Consider the following 14,938-nt stretch of genomic DNA (forward strand, 5'->3'; position numbering starts at 1 on the left):
ACACATTGGGTGGGGGTTAACTGGTTTAAAGCTATAATAAAATAGAATAAAATATTATCTATCTACGTATTTTTTTATATTCCAAGAAGTGTGTTTGACTTTAGAAATTTTCTTATTTGAATTTAATGTATATTGGCTCTGAATGTCGCACCTTATTTGGTATTTGCTGACTCGACAAACACTTTTGTGGATGATTTTATACTTTAAAAAGCGAAATTGTTCCGTATGTAAAAGAAATTAAGATCCATGTCCCTCAACAAGATGTGTGTCCAAGCTGTAGAAAGACTATATCGCAACTGGACCTTTTTTAGCCACTCAAAAAGAATCTACTAAAGATATGAAAATCACTTAATCCATTCAGTCACTGTTTCAGGGAGAACACTTCATACAGATTATACATAGATAGATAGATATACATTCATTATCAGGCCTACATATGTTTCCTGGGAATATTGTTAACCATCACAGGAAATCCTTACAAGTATTGTTATGCAAAACTAAGTCACATTTAAATCTATAATTTAAAGAGTGTCCACTTTACATTAACAATGGTATAGGCGAGTAATGCAACACACTGAACAGCAGGCTTCAAATAATTTATCTATTAATTTCTTGGTGTACCTGTAGTTCTATTAATTAATATTCATGTGTATCGATCGATTTTTACAGTCGCACACATTAACATGTAGGAGCTAAATGCCTCGTTCTTAATTTTTAATCCCTTGGTAATAAATATTGGTCTTTGCCTTCAGCGCCTATACTCCAGCCTATCAATATTAATGAATGAAGCGAATAAAAAAATTAACAAAAATAAAAAAAAAAAAAAAGTAATCAGGTCATGGTGTCATTTGGAATAATTTTCTATAGTTGAGACATTATCATTCATTTTGTACAAGTATATATAAAGTGATAAACATATTTAGCTAAATAAATTTTTGTGTATTAGATGCCTTCCTATAATCTTAGGAGTAGTCACAATGTATGTACAAGTAAATACATGTATGTATTATAAAAGGGATTGCAGATCGATTTGAAATCCTGACTCTGTTACCATAGATATGAATTGTTGGACCATCATTAAAGTATTGATTTTCACGGTATCGATTTTTCGCTATTATAACTCTGCATGGGACAATCTATGATTTCCTTCCATTTTAACTGATTCAGCGAGGCAATGAACCGGAAAATACCGCTATATGGCATTAGTATGAAGTGTGGGGGATGACAGTTAACTTGCACGGCAGCGGCCAATCATTTATAGCACCCGTTTATAAATTTTGCAATAACCAGCATTTCTGTCGAGTAACTATGAGTTCAGAGGGGAATATGGAATATGAAAGTAAAGAAATGTGAAGGCAAACGACAAATGAAGATCTCGTGAAACCGTTCTTTCATGGCCGTCCCATGTCCGCTTTGATCAGAATTGACGTGTATACACTGTATAGTACCTGCAGATCAAATAGCGTTGTAAAAATGCTTACACAGTCACCGGAACTGAATCTAAATTGCAGCTTTGAAAGCCGGGTATGTACGGTGTAGTATTACAATTGTCACGCTTGAGAAATATTCAATAGTTGACCGTAAAACTTGTGGGATTTTAATTTCCAGACCGTCTTGACTGAACTCTTTACTGTTGTTGAAGATTTCATTAAAGAGTGGATTATAAATCATGTCCAGTGGGTATTTGGTGACTTAATGGAGAAATGTACATGAATCTCAAAACCAGGTAAAGCATGATGTTTTATATTATTATTATATAGATGTTAATTCAGATAGTATAAGCTTGAGGTATTTCACTTATTTACATCCTACTAGTATACCACGTATACTTACATGTTAATATCTATTAGACCCTTTGAAGACTCTTAAAAGGGGGGGGGGGTCCTGATCAAATTTCACAATGTCATAATGATATCCCCCCTCCTTGCATACACTTGCTCTCACACACGAAGGTAGGGATATACTGTTTATACATGTATATCATTAGGAATGTAATTCAATGTTGATCATTATTTGAAATTAAGGTGAAAGGTTATTTTTGTGTGTATGTGTGTTTTACAACTCAGGTGGAATTTCTCTCTCTCTCTCTCTCTCTCTCTCTCTCTCTCTCGTTGGACACCCTGCTTACAAACAAGCAATATAGTGGTAAAACATTGTAAGCCCTTATATGCATTTGAAACAACTTCCTGATTATTTATGTAAACACAAGCACTAAACATACACCGTGTAAATAAAGAGGTTTCTAAACTCTGACACCTTTACTGTTTTATGATGGGATAAGGATACTTCGTGGATTCATTATTTTGTGTCGCACCTGTCGTACCATAATATCACCAGCTCCCCTACTCTACATCTGAAAGATGACAACAGTCAGAAAAACAGTTCTTGCATTGTTTCTTAGTTGAATAGTATACCTATGAAAAACGATCGATGAAAATTCACCCTAGGTAGCTACACAGTTATTTCTATAAAAGACAAGAGGGGAGGTGTAATCTTGAAATGACTGATATTATGTAACAGAATAGAAAAGGGCTTTTAGATTTTCAGATGTTTTATTCATGAAACGTGTCAGATAATATCTCGATACGCCCATTGTATTACAATATTCTCTTATTTTGCAAGAGTAACAGCAAGAGCTAAGAGAGAATCGATAGCCCTCTCTGTTTAAATGTTATATGTTCAAATTAAAATAGATTTTTTTTTAAAATTAAAATGCTTCAAACCTGGAATTAACGTTCAGGTAGAATTTTTATTTATTTTTTTTTTATTTTTGCATTTGCAATGATATCTCTTGAGCAAAATTGCACATACATGTGCTTAGTATTGTCGCCCCCGGTTATGTACATGCTTGGTTTCGGTTGACTTCCGAGCTCTACCCTTGCAAATATACATGTACATCCATATCACATCCGAGTTCAGGATTACATGTATTTACTAGAGTGGTAAAATATGCTCTTGATTTTGGCAGGATATATGAAATTCGCTTTTTTCAGCTTTTGAATAAGTAAATGATATAAACCAACATGCTGACAAATTTATCTTCCTAATTTTTTTTTTTTATTTTGTTCACTGTAGTTAAAAATTTTACACTTTCCCCCTATTGACGAGGCTGGTGGATGGTGTCGTATATGCATGTGTCCATTCTTTAAAAACGACACCTTCTTTAAAAAGTGCTATAGTAAACACAAACTTTTAACAAAGGCTGTGATTAATGTGTGAAATTTTATTTTAATATATTGTCTTTTTTTTATTTAGAATCAATTCACATGTTAGAGAAATTGAAAAGACGCACGATGAAAAAATTCAGATGCAGGAGGATACTGTTGGGGAACTCGCTACGGAACTTTCTCATTATCGTCGCTCTGTGTCTGTCCGTGCTGAATATGATGAACTGGGTGTATTACAACTACTCCGAGGCTCTTGTTCAAGCCTATAACAAATATTCCCCATCGTCCACTGTGGTCCAAATAGCACGTTCTCAGTTCGCACTGTCCACCTCAAAAGTTGTAGCAACGCAGAAGAAATCACCTGTAGTAAACCAGAACATTAAAAGACGTTATCCATATTTTGATCCGAGTGATACCTATGCGGAGAATGGGGTTTACATGGAAGTCGGACCTCCCCTTGACACTACAGATATTAGGAAAAAGAAACTTAATTTTGATTCGAGAAAGTATCCATTAGAGATAGATCTTGTTCAACTTACAAAAAATATTTTTGAAGGAAAGAAAATCAAAAACAAACAAATTAATCCTCATCCTTTTCAGTTTGTACATGAAGCTGAAAATGCTTGTCAGTTTGAAAATTTGCATATGGTTGTTCTTGTGAAATCTAAAGCAGATAATTTTAAAAATCGCGAAATCATCTGACAGACTTGGGGAAATCAGTCCCTTTACAATGGCGTGTCTGTAGTCTTTCTGCTGGGAAAAATGGCAAAATTTGATAAAGAAATCGCCCAAGAAGCTCAAAAATACAAGGATATAGTACAAGAAAACTTTATCGATCAGTATTCTAATAATACATTGAAAACAATCATGGGTTACAACTGGGTAGTGCGGCATTGTCCAAACGCAAACTTTAACCTTTTTGTTGATGACGATGTGTTTGTTATTGTTAAAAACCTGGACAGCTACCGTCAGAATAAAGACAAAGAACCTCGACTTATGTTGGGAAAGTTACTACCACGATCTACGCCATTTAGAGACAACGGTTCCAAATGGTTCGTTTCGTGGGAAGACTATCCGTTTGATAAATATCCACCATATTTAGCTGGCGGTGGCATTCTGATGTCTTGGGATGTGACTAGAGCGTTTGCCGCTGCCTTTCCTTATGTGAAAACAATTTCCATTGACGATTCCTATTTAGGAATTATAGCTAGAAAGCTCAAATTATCCCCACGTAATCACGGTGGGATGGTTATCATGAACCCGGGCAAGCACACCAAGGCAGCCATGTCTATGAATTTTGCAACGGTTGTGGCCTTTCATCGCATTCCTTCTCCCGAGTCCATGATGGCTACATGGAATCAATATGTAGCTAAATATCCCATTAAACCAAAGCCAAAGAGGTAACGCGAGGAATGGAGTAGATTTATTTATCAATGTTGATTCCTCATTGCTAGTGTTATTGTCTTCAACATTCCATTCAATATTTCTGTGTAAAGAAAAAAAAATACAAAGAACATGCATTATCAAAAATTTGATTTTTTCTGTTTGAAAATGGTTATGGAACTCAATGTCAATATGGGGTTCCTTGTTGTCATTTATCAGACGGAACTTTCTGTTAACGAAAGGGACTACACCACATAGACGATACATATCTGTAATACAGGAGAAATAATTCTACAGGTTACCAAACTATTCTGTGATATGTGTGTCTCCTTTATGATTGTGAGTAATGTGTTCATGTTGATTCTGTTCTATTCTAATTATTTTGCATCATTTGTATTTGTCATTTAGTCATTTTTTTCAATGTTTTGTTTTATACTCGATTTTTAAATCGCATTTCAGAACTCCCAGTTTTTCAAATGCATAATGCCCTAACCACTGGTGAATGGTTTTGTCCATAAGAAGATGATTTTTTACTTGTATGTGTACTTTAAGATTGATTCGTAATTTTTTTTTTTTTTTGTTGTTGTCAGTGACGTTTACATACTCATATGTATAGACTGTGTAAACAACTTTGTGTGCCTGATCGATTTATGATATTTAAAAATGATCTCATATGAAATTTAAGTTCATTATGATCAATATTTCAATTTTAGCCATAATACTCCAGAGCGAAGTACAATTAACTTACCTAAAATAATGTAGTTATTGCTTGTTTGAATATAACCGATTTTATGTTCAACATTATCAATTCCATGTTGATTTCAGCCGTAAATAGTACTATAAAATAAAAGCAAAGTACACTAGTATAATAATGCATTTAATGCTTGTTTGAATGTTACTTTGATTTAATAATAACAAGAATGATATAGAATGTGATACATTGTATATGCATTGATTAGATATGGAGCTTTCCAGCAATTACATTTTCTATTTTGAGGTTATTCGTTATTAGTATTTGCATTTTGAAGTATGTCCATCTTTATTTGAAATTACCGTTTTAATATTGTCAAAATGGTACATATTTGTACAATATTTACGGGTTCTAAACCAGCATAATTTTATTGCACCATGAAGGAGTTCTTTTATGAACCAGAATTGTACACTGGGAATAAGTGTCTTGGGTCGCTGGTATAGAAAACTTTTGGTGTTGGTTACATACTTTTGCGCATGCGTTGCTCATATTCTCGCAGATTTGTTGTTGGAAGTGCAATTACTTACTTTTTAATTTGCCTGAGCATCAAGTTGTATTTTTCCACTAACTAAGATAACTCATAGACAGCTGTCATAGACCTTAAGTGATTTAGGTCTATGAATATCTAAAGGGATACAAAATTATATGTAGCAAACTAATTGTTACCTTCACTCAAATCTATATAGCAGTATTGCTTCGGGCTTCTTACAGTTTTCACAGGAAAGTGATAGTTTGTATGGTAAGATTCTAACAACCTATGCTTGAAATGTTATCTTTCGAATACCTATACTATTTTTTTATTGAAGTAAAAAAATCTTTAAAAATACAGTAAAACATGTCCTATTTTATTGAATTTTCTTTATCATACTTTTAAAGAAAAAGAGAGAATAATTAAATTTTCTGAAAGGGAAGCTATGCTTCTGCACCTAACCTTTTTGAATATATTGCTTGACTGCATTTATACCCATATTTTTATTCTTATACTTACTCAACTGAGTTTACAGTTTATTACAAACTCTGAAAAATAAACAGATTATTAAAAATCTTATTCATTTTAACCTTTCCTGTATTTGTCTTTATACTTGATTAAATGTTGGAAAAATTATTGGAAATTTTAAGTAAATTATAAATAAAAACCGTACTTTGTGGGGAAAAAAATGTAGGTTACGAACAAACAAGAAGATGTTCATTGGTAATTTTAGAGAAATCTCGATTGATAAAAAGAACATCCGGATTTGTGGTGATGCAATATTTGATTAATGGTTGCTCACATAAATTCTTTGTCATTTTCCCAACTTTTCTGAAACCGTTCTTGTTTTATATGAGTTGAGGAAAATTGCTAACTTTTTATTTTATTATAATACTCTTGTAAAGAAATGTTATGTACATTTGTATGGGAATTTTCCCCATAACTAGGTGTATGTATAGTCATTATTTTTGTAAAAAAAAAATGTTTTTAGCATGTTTTTCATATTGAAATATTTATTGTTTTTATACAATGATTTATTCATTAAAATCATACATAAACTAAAATTTATGTTATTATTTACACATTACAGTTATTATTTAGTTGAATAATTCATGTATTTTCTTACTTGCTTAACTGCAAATGCTGTGATAATATTTTAGAAGAAAAATTATTGAAATTAGAATAATTTATGTGAATCAACCTTCACACATATATGGGTTCAAATAGGAAAAAAGCTACATGAATTTCCACTCAATAGACATCAATAATCACATAAAAGGTATAGATCACAGACTTTTTCAAATTCTCAGACATAAATGAACAGAAGCGAATCTAAGCAAATAGTCACTTGTTGTACATTTCATTATTAAATTTTAAAATTGCATATAATTTATCAATAGACTGATGTATCAGATTAAACTTGATGCAGAAATACACCTCATTCAAATGTATAAATTTGACACTTGTTACGGTTCAAATTTAAATCCATTGAGATACATTATTCTAAATTATTTTTAAGATGAAAGATGTAAATTGAAAAGGAAGAAAATGTAAACGTTATATGTTATTAGCAATTCCACATTCGAAATGGTAAAATACAGTCTCTTCAAGGACTTTTTTGATTTAATGTATGATTCAGATAATATTTATTCAGAATAATGAAGGCAAACTGCTTATAAATGCCCTCTCTATACAAAAAATGAAGGTAACAAATACATGAGTTAATATTTATAATGTAATATCGGTAAACACATGTACACTCTCAAACATGTTTCTTAAGCAAGTAATATTTCCAAGATGTTTAGTGCGTTGCCATTATGAAATGTCACTGATACTTTTCAAATTCGTCCATATTTTAATTTCATCTACTAGTTGAAAAATCATAGGTTGGGATTGATTCTATCACCGCGTCGAGATACAAGTCACAGTGATCGTATTTATTATAACATTGATAATCTATTCAATAAATCCAACCTTTGGCAACAAAGCCCATCAGCAAACATGTACAATGTTATGAATGTATATACATGTGTAATATTAATGTGAACCCATTAACTGAAGTAATTTGAATGTACAAGGTAATATAGTTTATAATAATAATATATATATTCCTACTCAAATTCAAATTTTAAATACACTGGAGGATAAAATTCAATATTTTGCAAATGCTATGGTCGATACAATTGTTACAATTAAAATTTTGCAATTTAAGAAATTCAAACAATCTTGATATTTGAGGAATCAGTGTCTAGTTAGGAGGGTATGTCAGGGCATCACAATAGTGGGAAACACAATTGTTGATGTCCCTGACATACCCTCCTAACTAGACAGTGATTCCTTATACTCAGTATTTCCATTTCATTGTGAAATAAAATTGTAGATTTAGACTTTAAAATTGTAGATTAATAGATTTAAATCACATGATGACTTCCATGCCAATTTCAATAGTCCTCGCCAACCGACGTCAAACACAAAGGCAGCCGCGCGAGATTTACATGCATATTTGGCCTCCTTAGCGTCAGACACAGAGAGAGATGCGCACGAAAATTGCATGCGTATTAGGCCTCCTTAGCTCCCGACCTATCGACCTGCCTAATTTACATTCCGGCAGAATTATCAAGAAATAAACTACCCCTAAGTTTCAAAGAGTTATCACAGAGAAAAAAATTAGAAATGGAAATATTCACGTATATACTTTTGAATGTCGTTAAAAAAATACAATGCAATGCCTTTGTTAGCAAATACAATTTATCCATAGATGGAATGTTGACTAATATTTGTCAAACAAATTGTTGTGCCATTCATTATTTTCATTATGCATTCCCAACAACTTTTTTGTTTGCCTGCAGATCTAACACAACGGATGTGACCAGTTGACAAGGGGTGCTTTCTCCTTAATGGTACCCGATCCCACCTCTGATGTTTTGAGATCCGTATTTGCCCTGCTCCCAATTTGTTATGTTCCAAAGGACTTTTGTCCTTGATAACTTTTAGTTATCTTCATATTTCATCATTAAACATGATGAACATACATTGAATATGTTGCTCTTTTTATATTGTTTACTACAGATATATTTAAAGATAAGAGGTTCTGCGAGCTCACAAAATGAATACCATCGCTTCCATGCGTGTGTGTAATGATGGCAAAGTTCATGATTTGTTACGGGAGACCCCAAATATTTTTATCAGATAATAAAATAGAAGATGCACAATAGTACTTTGTAAGAAAGATTTTGTTAAAGTCGTTTTAAAATTAAAAAAAAATAAGAAAATAAAATTTTATTTATTTCGTATAGAGGAAGTTTCAGATATACATGTATGAGATGGTGGAGGAGGAGCTGTGGATAAGAGATAGGTGGACAGGGGTACCAAGAGTGTTATGGACGCATGGAAGGTCAAACATCCCTCTTATTGGAAACCTCTAATCTGCTTTTTCAAGTTGGGATATAAATATTTGAAGTATTCTGCAATTTTATTTGTAAATTATATTGATTTTGAAACAAAGGACATATACAATGCTGCATTGGTATAAAATTACATCCTAATTGGCATTCATTTAAATTGTTGATTCCGACTGATTTTAGACTTTATCCGTATTCATTTATTTTCAAAATGATTACGTGCTGTCTTTAAATCATGAGAACTTACACGTCTATTTTTTTTTAATTATGCTAGTTTTGTGTATAATATGCCATTGATCAATACTGTGATTTCTACTTGGCCTTTAGATATTGATCACAATATTACTAGTGTGGGACTTGTGTGGTACATTTGAAAGCTGGACTATTAGAACAAATAAAAAAAAGCATTTTAAAGAAATTTAGATGCAGGAAAGTGTTGTTTGATTTGCTGTGCATACTTTTAAATCTCCTCTACCCACATGAAAAGCGGTGTATAGTGATAGGAGTTTCTGTGACAACAGTCAGTCAGTCCATCCGTTGCGCTTGGGGATATATCTCTTATCCGCAATCCCTCCTCTATCACTGAATAAAATTTAAGGGTGCTTTCATAGGGTCTTCAACAAAAGTGCTGTTGTGCATTGTACATTTTATGAGACACATATTTGGGGTGTCTCGTGGCACTTTGGGAGTACTGCCATATTTTCTTTAATATTGGAAGTATTCACAGAGGCCAGGCTGCCATGGAGCACTGAAGGCAAGTACTTCGCAGAAAGAAAAAAAAATAAAAATGGTAGAAAGAAAAGAATAATTTACTAGATATCATTTTCACCATTGAAAATGTTTCAGCTTATTTCCAGATAGACACTTAATGTATAAATTTTCTAACACTAGTTAGATACCATTTATGTATAAATGTTCACCAAACTGTGCAAAGTTGAAAAAACTCTCATAAGCTGATCGTTTATTACTTTAGAAACTTCACGATGAACTAAAATATTTTTTAAAAACACACAGAGGCTAATCATAGGAAATGAAATTTGAAAAAAAAATGCTTTTAATTGCGATGCTGAATGTGCTACACAAATACTACCAGTCTGCCCCAGTTGTTCAAGTTATACCGTTTTATTTCTCTCATTAGAAGACTGAAAGGAATTCTAATGTGTGTCTTATTGATCAGAGTGTGAGGTGGTAAATTGGCATTTAATTTCCCCTGGATTACTCATTACTATTTAATTTTGCATTGCTATCGAAACGTAAAATGGAAAGAACCAGTTTGTAGCAATGCTTCGAAAACTAATTGCGGAGTCAGAGATGTCTTTTGTTCAGTCTGTTCAGATACAATTTCAATGTGAAATGACACTAAAACATCATTTCCGATTGTATTTTGCCTAAACATTTTCATCTTGGCTAAACATTTTCATCGTACAATTTTTAGAAACATATATTCTGAAAAATAAGATACATTTTTACTAGTATTTCACAATGAGTCGGTAGAAAAGCAGCATTAGGTTTCGTCAAAATTTAAAGTCACATTTTTGTTCATGTCCTTGAATAAAACAAAGAGAAATGTCGCCTATCCAGTTTAATGTCTATTAGAGATGAATATCCAGTTGTATTATATATGACATTTGGACGTCACCAATATAACTCTCTATATTTAATCAATTATTTTTGTAGATTTAAAGTTAAATAAAAATCAAAGTATTGCACTTTCTTTTTCGTATTGGCCTTAAAAAAAACAATACATGTAATTGTGTATCAAATAAATTCTGACTGAAATCTGACATTTCATAAAAAAAAACTTTTTATTCACCTGCATGTAACCTTTGAAATGGATAAATGAATTTTTTAAATATATTTATTCTTTATCTCTCTCTTCTGGCTCGTAAAATATTGTAATCATCAATTGGCTATAGTATTGTTTTGATTTTTTAAAAAATTGTAAAACATTTATCAATATTTCTCTAAGATTTATTTTCTCAAAAATATAGGGAACACCGATTTTTCAACTGGCGTCGGAATTTCATAAATATTATAGATTCTATTGAAGATTACGCCAGACGATGGACTATATATGAAAAGTAGACGTTGACACTTTGTCAGAATAGATTAAATGTATCAGATCCATGTTAAAATCGCGTATAAAATGTTGAGAGACAATATGAAAACCATCCATCCTTCTGTATTCAGTAAATCAGAAGGGAAAATAGAATTAGATAGATTACATGATCAGTACGTACTGGTCCCTGCTGACAAAGCAGGTAACAACATTTTCTTCGTTTGTAAGGCTCATTATATAAATTGTATTTTAAAAGAACTTGGATTAAATTCTACAAGTGATAATCCAACTTATACTCATAGATTCCCCTTAAAGAAGAGATTCTTCAAAATCACATGTCAGTTTTGAATATTTTTAATATCCCAAAGAATCAAACTGAATTTGAACAACAATATCATACGAGTGTGTATACTCGTATATTGGATACCGAAACTTCTTAAGAATCCTTACAAACAAAAATACATCGCGGTTTCCAGTAAATGTTCAATCAAGCCTCTTTCTTTACTCCTCACTAAGATATTGAAGATATTAACAATAGTGAAGGAGAAACTTCAAGAGTAATGTGCAAAAATATATTTAAGAAGTGGTGTAAAACAGATTTGGATACTTAATATTTCCAAGGAACTTTTGGACAAATTGAAATCACAAGATTTTACCAAAATCAACAGCTTAAAATTTTACGATTTTTCAGCTTTATACACAACCATTCCCCACGATAAGTTAATGTCCAGGCTATAAAGTTTTGCCCGTGAAAAAAAACTGGTATAGACATATTTTTGTAGATTTAATGTTTAAACATAAGAAAATGTTATGCATCCAGGGTACGTTTTTTAATGCCACAATAGATTCAGAGAGAAGTTGATCTTGCTCTGTGCATTCTCTTAAGTCTCAAATAAGCTATAAGATAAAACCACACATGATGGTGATAGCAGAATATTTCCATTTCTAATTTTTTTCTCTGTGATAACTGTTTGAAAATTGGGGGAATTTATTTCTTGATAATTCTGCCGGAATGTAAATTAGGCAGGTCGATTTGTCAGCAGTTAAATGGAGGCCTGTTAAAATCGCGTATAAAATCTCGTGCGCATCTGTCTCTTTCTGACGTAAGGAGGAAAATAGAATATGATTACATGAAAATCTCGTGCAGGATGCCTTTGTGTTTGACGTCATTATATAAATTGTATTTTAGAAGAGGACTATTGAAATTGGCCTGGAAATTCCTCATATGTGTTTTAATTTAAATCTATTAGTCTACATTTTTAATGTCTAAGAATCCTTACAATTTATTTTACAATGAAATGGAAATAGTGAAGGAGGAACTTCAAGAGTACTGTGCAAAAATATATTCAAGAAGTGGTGTAAAACAGATGTGGATACTTAATATTTCCAAGGAACTTTTGGACATTTTGAAATCGAAAGATTTTACCAAAATCAGCTGCTTAAAAGTTTACGACTTTTCAACTTTATACAAAACCATTCCCCACGGTAAGTTAATGTCCAGGCTATAACGTTTTGCCCGTGTAAAAAACTGGTATAGACATAGGAAATGTTTAAACAGGCTACGGAGAAATGTTATGCATCCAGAGTACGTTTTTTAATTCCACAATAGATTCAGAGAGAAGTTGATCTTGCTCTGTGCATTCTCTTGAGTCTCAAATAAGCTAGAAGATAAAACCACACATGATGGTGATAGCAGAATATTAAACATATAAATAAACGAAAGATGGCAATTAGAAAGCTTACGTTCTTTCGTTTGTCATACAATTCATTTGTTAGTTGGCACAAATCGTCTATAGCCAGTAAAAAATCCAAATATAAAATGAATGATATATTTTATTTCAAGTTCACGTGAATATATCGAGATGACATATGAATGGAAATTGTCATTGTTAATTGATAAACCTTCGTCGATTTATCTGAGTGTTGAGTTGAAGGCCAGGACAAGTGTATTTTTCTTTTGTACAAGATTTTGAATTCTGCTTCATAGGAATATAAATACAGATCGGCTTATAGTGCCCATCAGATTCCTCATTGTTTGTTGGAAGACAATGTCTCAAAAGACTTAGACATAAATGTTGTCAATGAGGAACTCCGGCAACCTTTTGTTATCGAGTTCAGAATAATTTACAATGTAGAACCAATTAGTGATATTTTTAACGAAGTAATTTTGTTAATGACCAATTACAGGATATGAAAACTTTTGAGCATCAAGTTTATTGAAAAAGCAGTTATCAATGATACCAAAAAGCATAGATTTTAATTAATCCTGTGAAATGATTTTGAATTTTGAAAAAAAATGATTATGTTTTGATGCTATTTACTTTAGAAACGTTTCTTTGGATTATGAAGAATCCAAATTTGATAAACTCCAATTCTAGAGTATTTTTTAGCACAGTACATCTGAAGGATAGATGGTTCGCATTTTGTCATTTATTTTTCTAATACAATTCTTTGTATTTTTTTTTCTAAAGCACCTAATTCGTTCTGAAAATTGTTCAGATTTTCCTTTTCATATTCAGCCCAACGTTAGGCATAGGCTTCGATAGAATTCCTAGCCAAAATTACGTTTCGTCACCATGTGAGTTGTCGGGGCTCTCTGTTTAAGCCTTTTTACGATGATCTTTTTTACCTTTGTAATATTACCAGAAGGACTGTGATTGAAAAGAAGAAAAAGCACTCCTAGATGATGTTGCTTTAGATATTCAGTCTATCTAAGCCCCGTAAGGTTTGTTCATAATGTAAATTACAAAATTTTCACAATGCCTTATTTTTGTAACATGGTCATTCAGTGTTTAGAAGGGAGACATAATTTTCACGAAGTATGGTTATTATTGTATATAAGTTTTAGTACTACAATTATACATGAGAAATTAATTTGGCAAGCAGCCAGGTGTAGCATTATTACGTGAAAGAAGGAACTAATCTAGAATAAAAAAATGACTTTCAATGATAATAAGGAGAGGAATTCACTAAGTTATTTAGAACTTGTTTCCAATCCTTTTGATTGATATCAATAAACTACGTTCAAAACAAACAATAATAATAGGAAGCAAGAATTTGGGAATATTTGTAGGCATATTGAAGGGGGTAGAATATAAAACCCATGATTCATTCGAATGAGACATTAAAATCGTCTATCCAAGGTTACAGGAAGGTTTTTTTTTTATGATGAAGATCCTTGAATTTTTCCGTATGAAAACTGTATCCTAAATCAGACTTTCAGGCCATAAAGTTTAGACAAGATCACTTTCGATTTCAGCCTCACATTAAAAATATTGTGAAAAAGTGAAACTCAGATCAAAAGTAAGTTTATCTAAGAGTTACTTTTATGCTTCCAAGTATTGGAATTTGTTACAATATTGCAACGTGTTCGCAAGAGAGAATAATTGTTGGAGGAAAGTAAAATTCGACTCCAAAAAATAAAATGAAATAAATAAAAAAGAAATAAAAAAATACCTAAATCAGAAATGCTGAATTTTGGGGTAGATACTAGTATACAAGACTCCTAAGTTGAAAATAATATACAAGCACGATATTCACTTGCATAGCGACGCTTTGATTTTAATATACTAGTTGTACTTTGGTTTTGTACCATACGTTAAAGAGTTGACAGATTAAGCAATCAAGATATATATATATATATATATATATATATATATATATATATATAGAAAGCACAGAGAAATTCACTTTTACAAGGATACTCAT

The 14,938-nt window shown here is 31.9% G+C and overlaps 1 pseudogene; it reads left to right on the forward strand.

The window, feature by feature from the left end:
- Positions 1 to 1,417: 1,417 nt before the first annotated feature.
- LOC134231921 (beta-1,3-galactosyltransferase brn-like) lies at positions 1,418 to 5,120 on the forward strand (annotated as a pseudogene).
- The last annotated feature ends 9,818 nt before the right edge of the window (positions 5,121 to 14,938 follow it).

Source organism: Saccostrea cucullata, unplaced genomic scaffold (assembly GCF_032062105.1).
Source record: "Saccostrea cucullata isolate Sc308-1 unplaced genomic scaffold, CSIRO_AGI_Scuc_v1 ctg838, whole genome shotgun sequence".
NCBI lineage: Eukaryota > Metazoa > Mollusca > Bivalvia > Ostreida > Ostreidae > Saccostrea > Saccostrea cuccullata.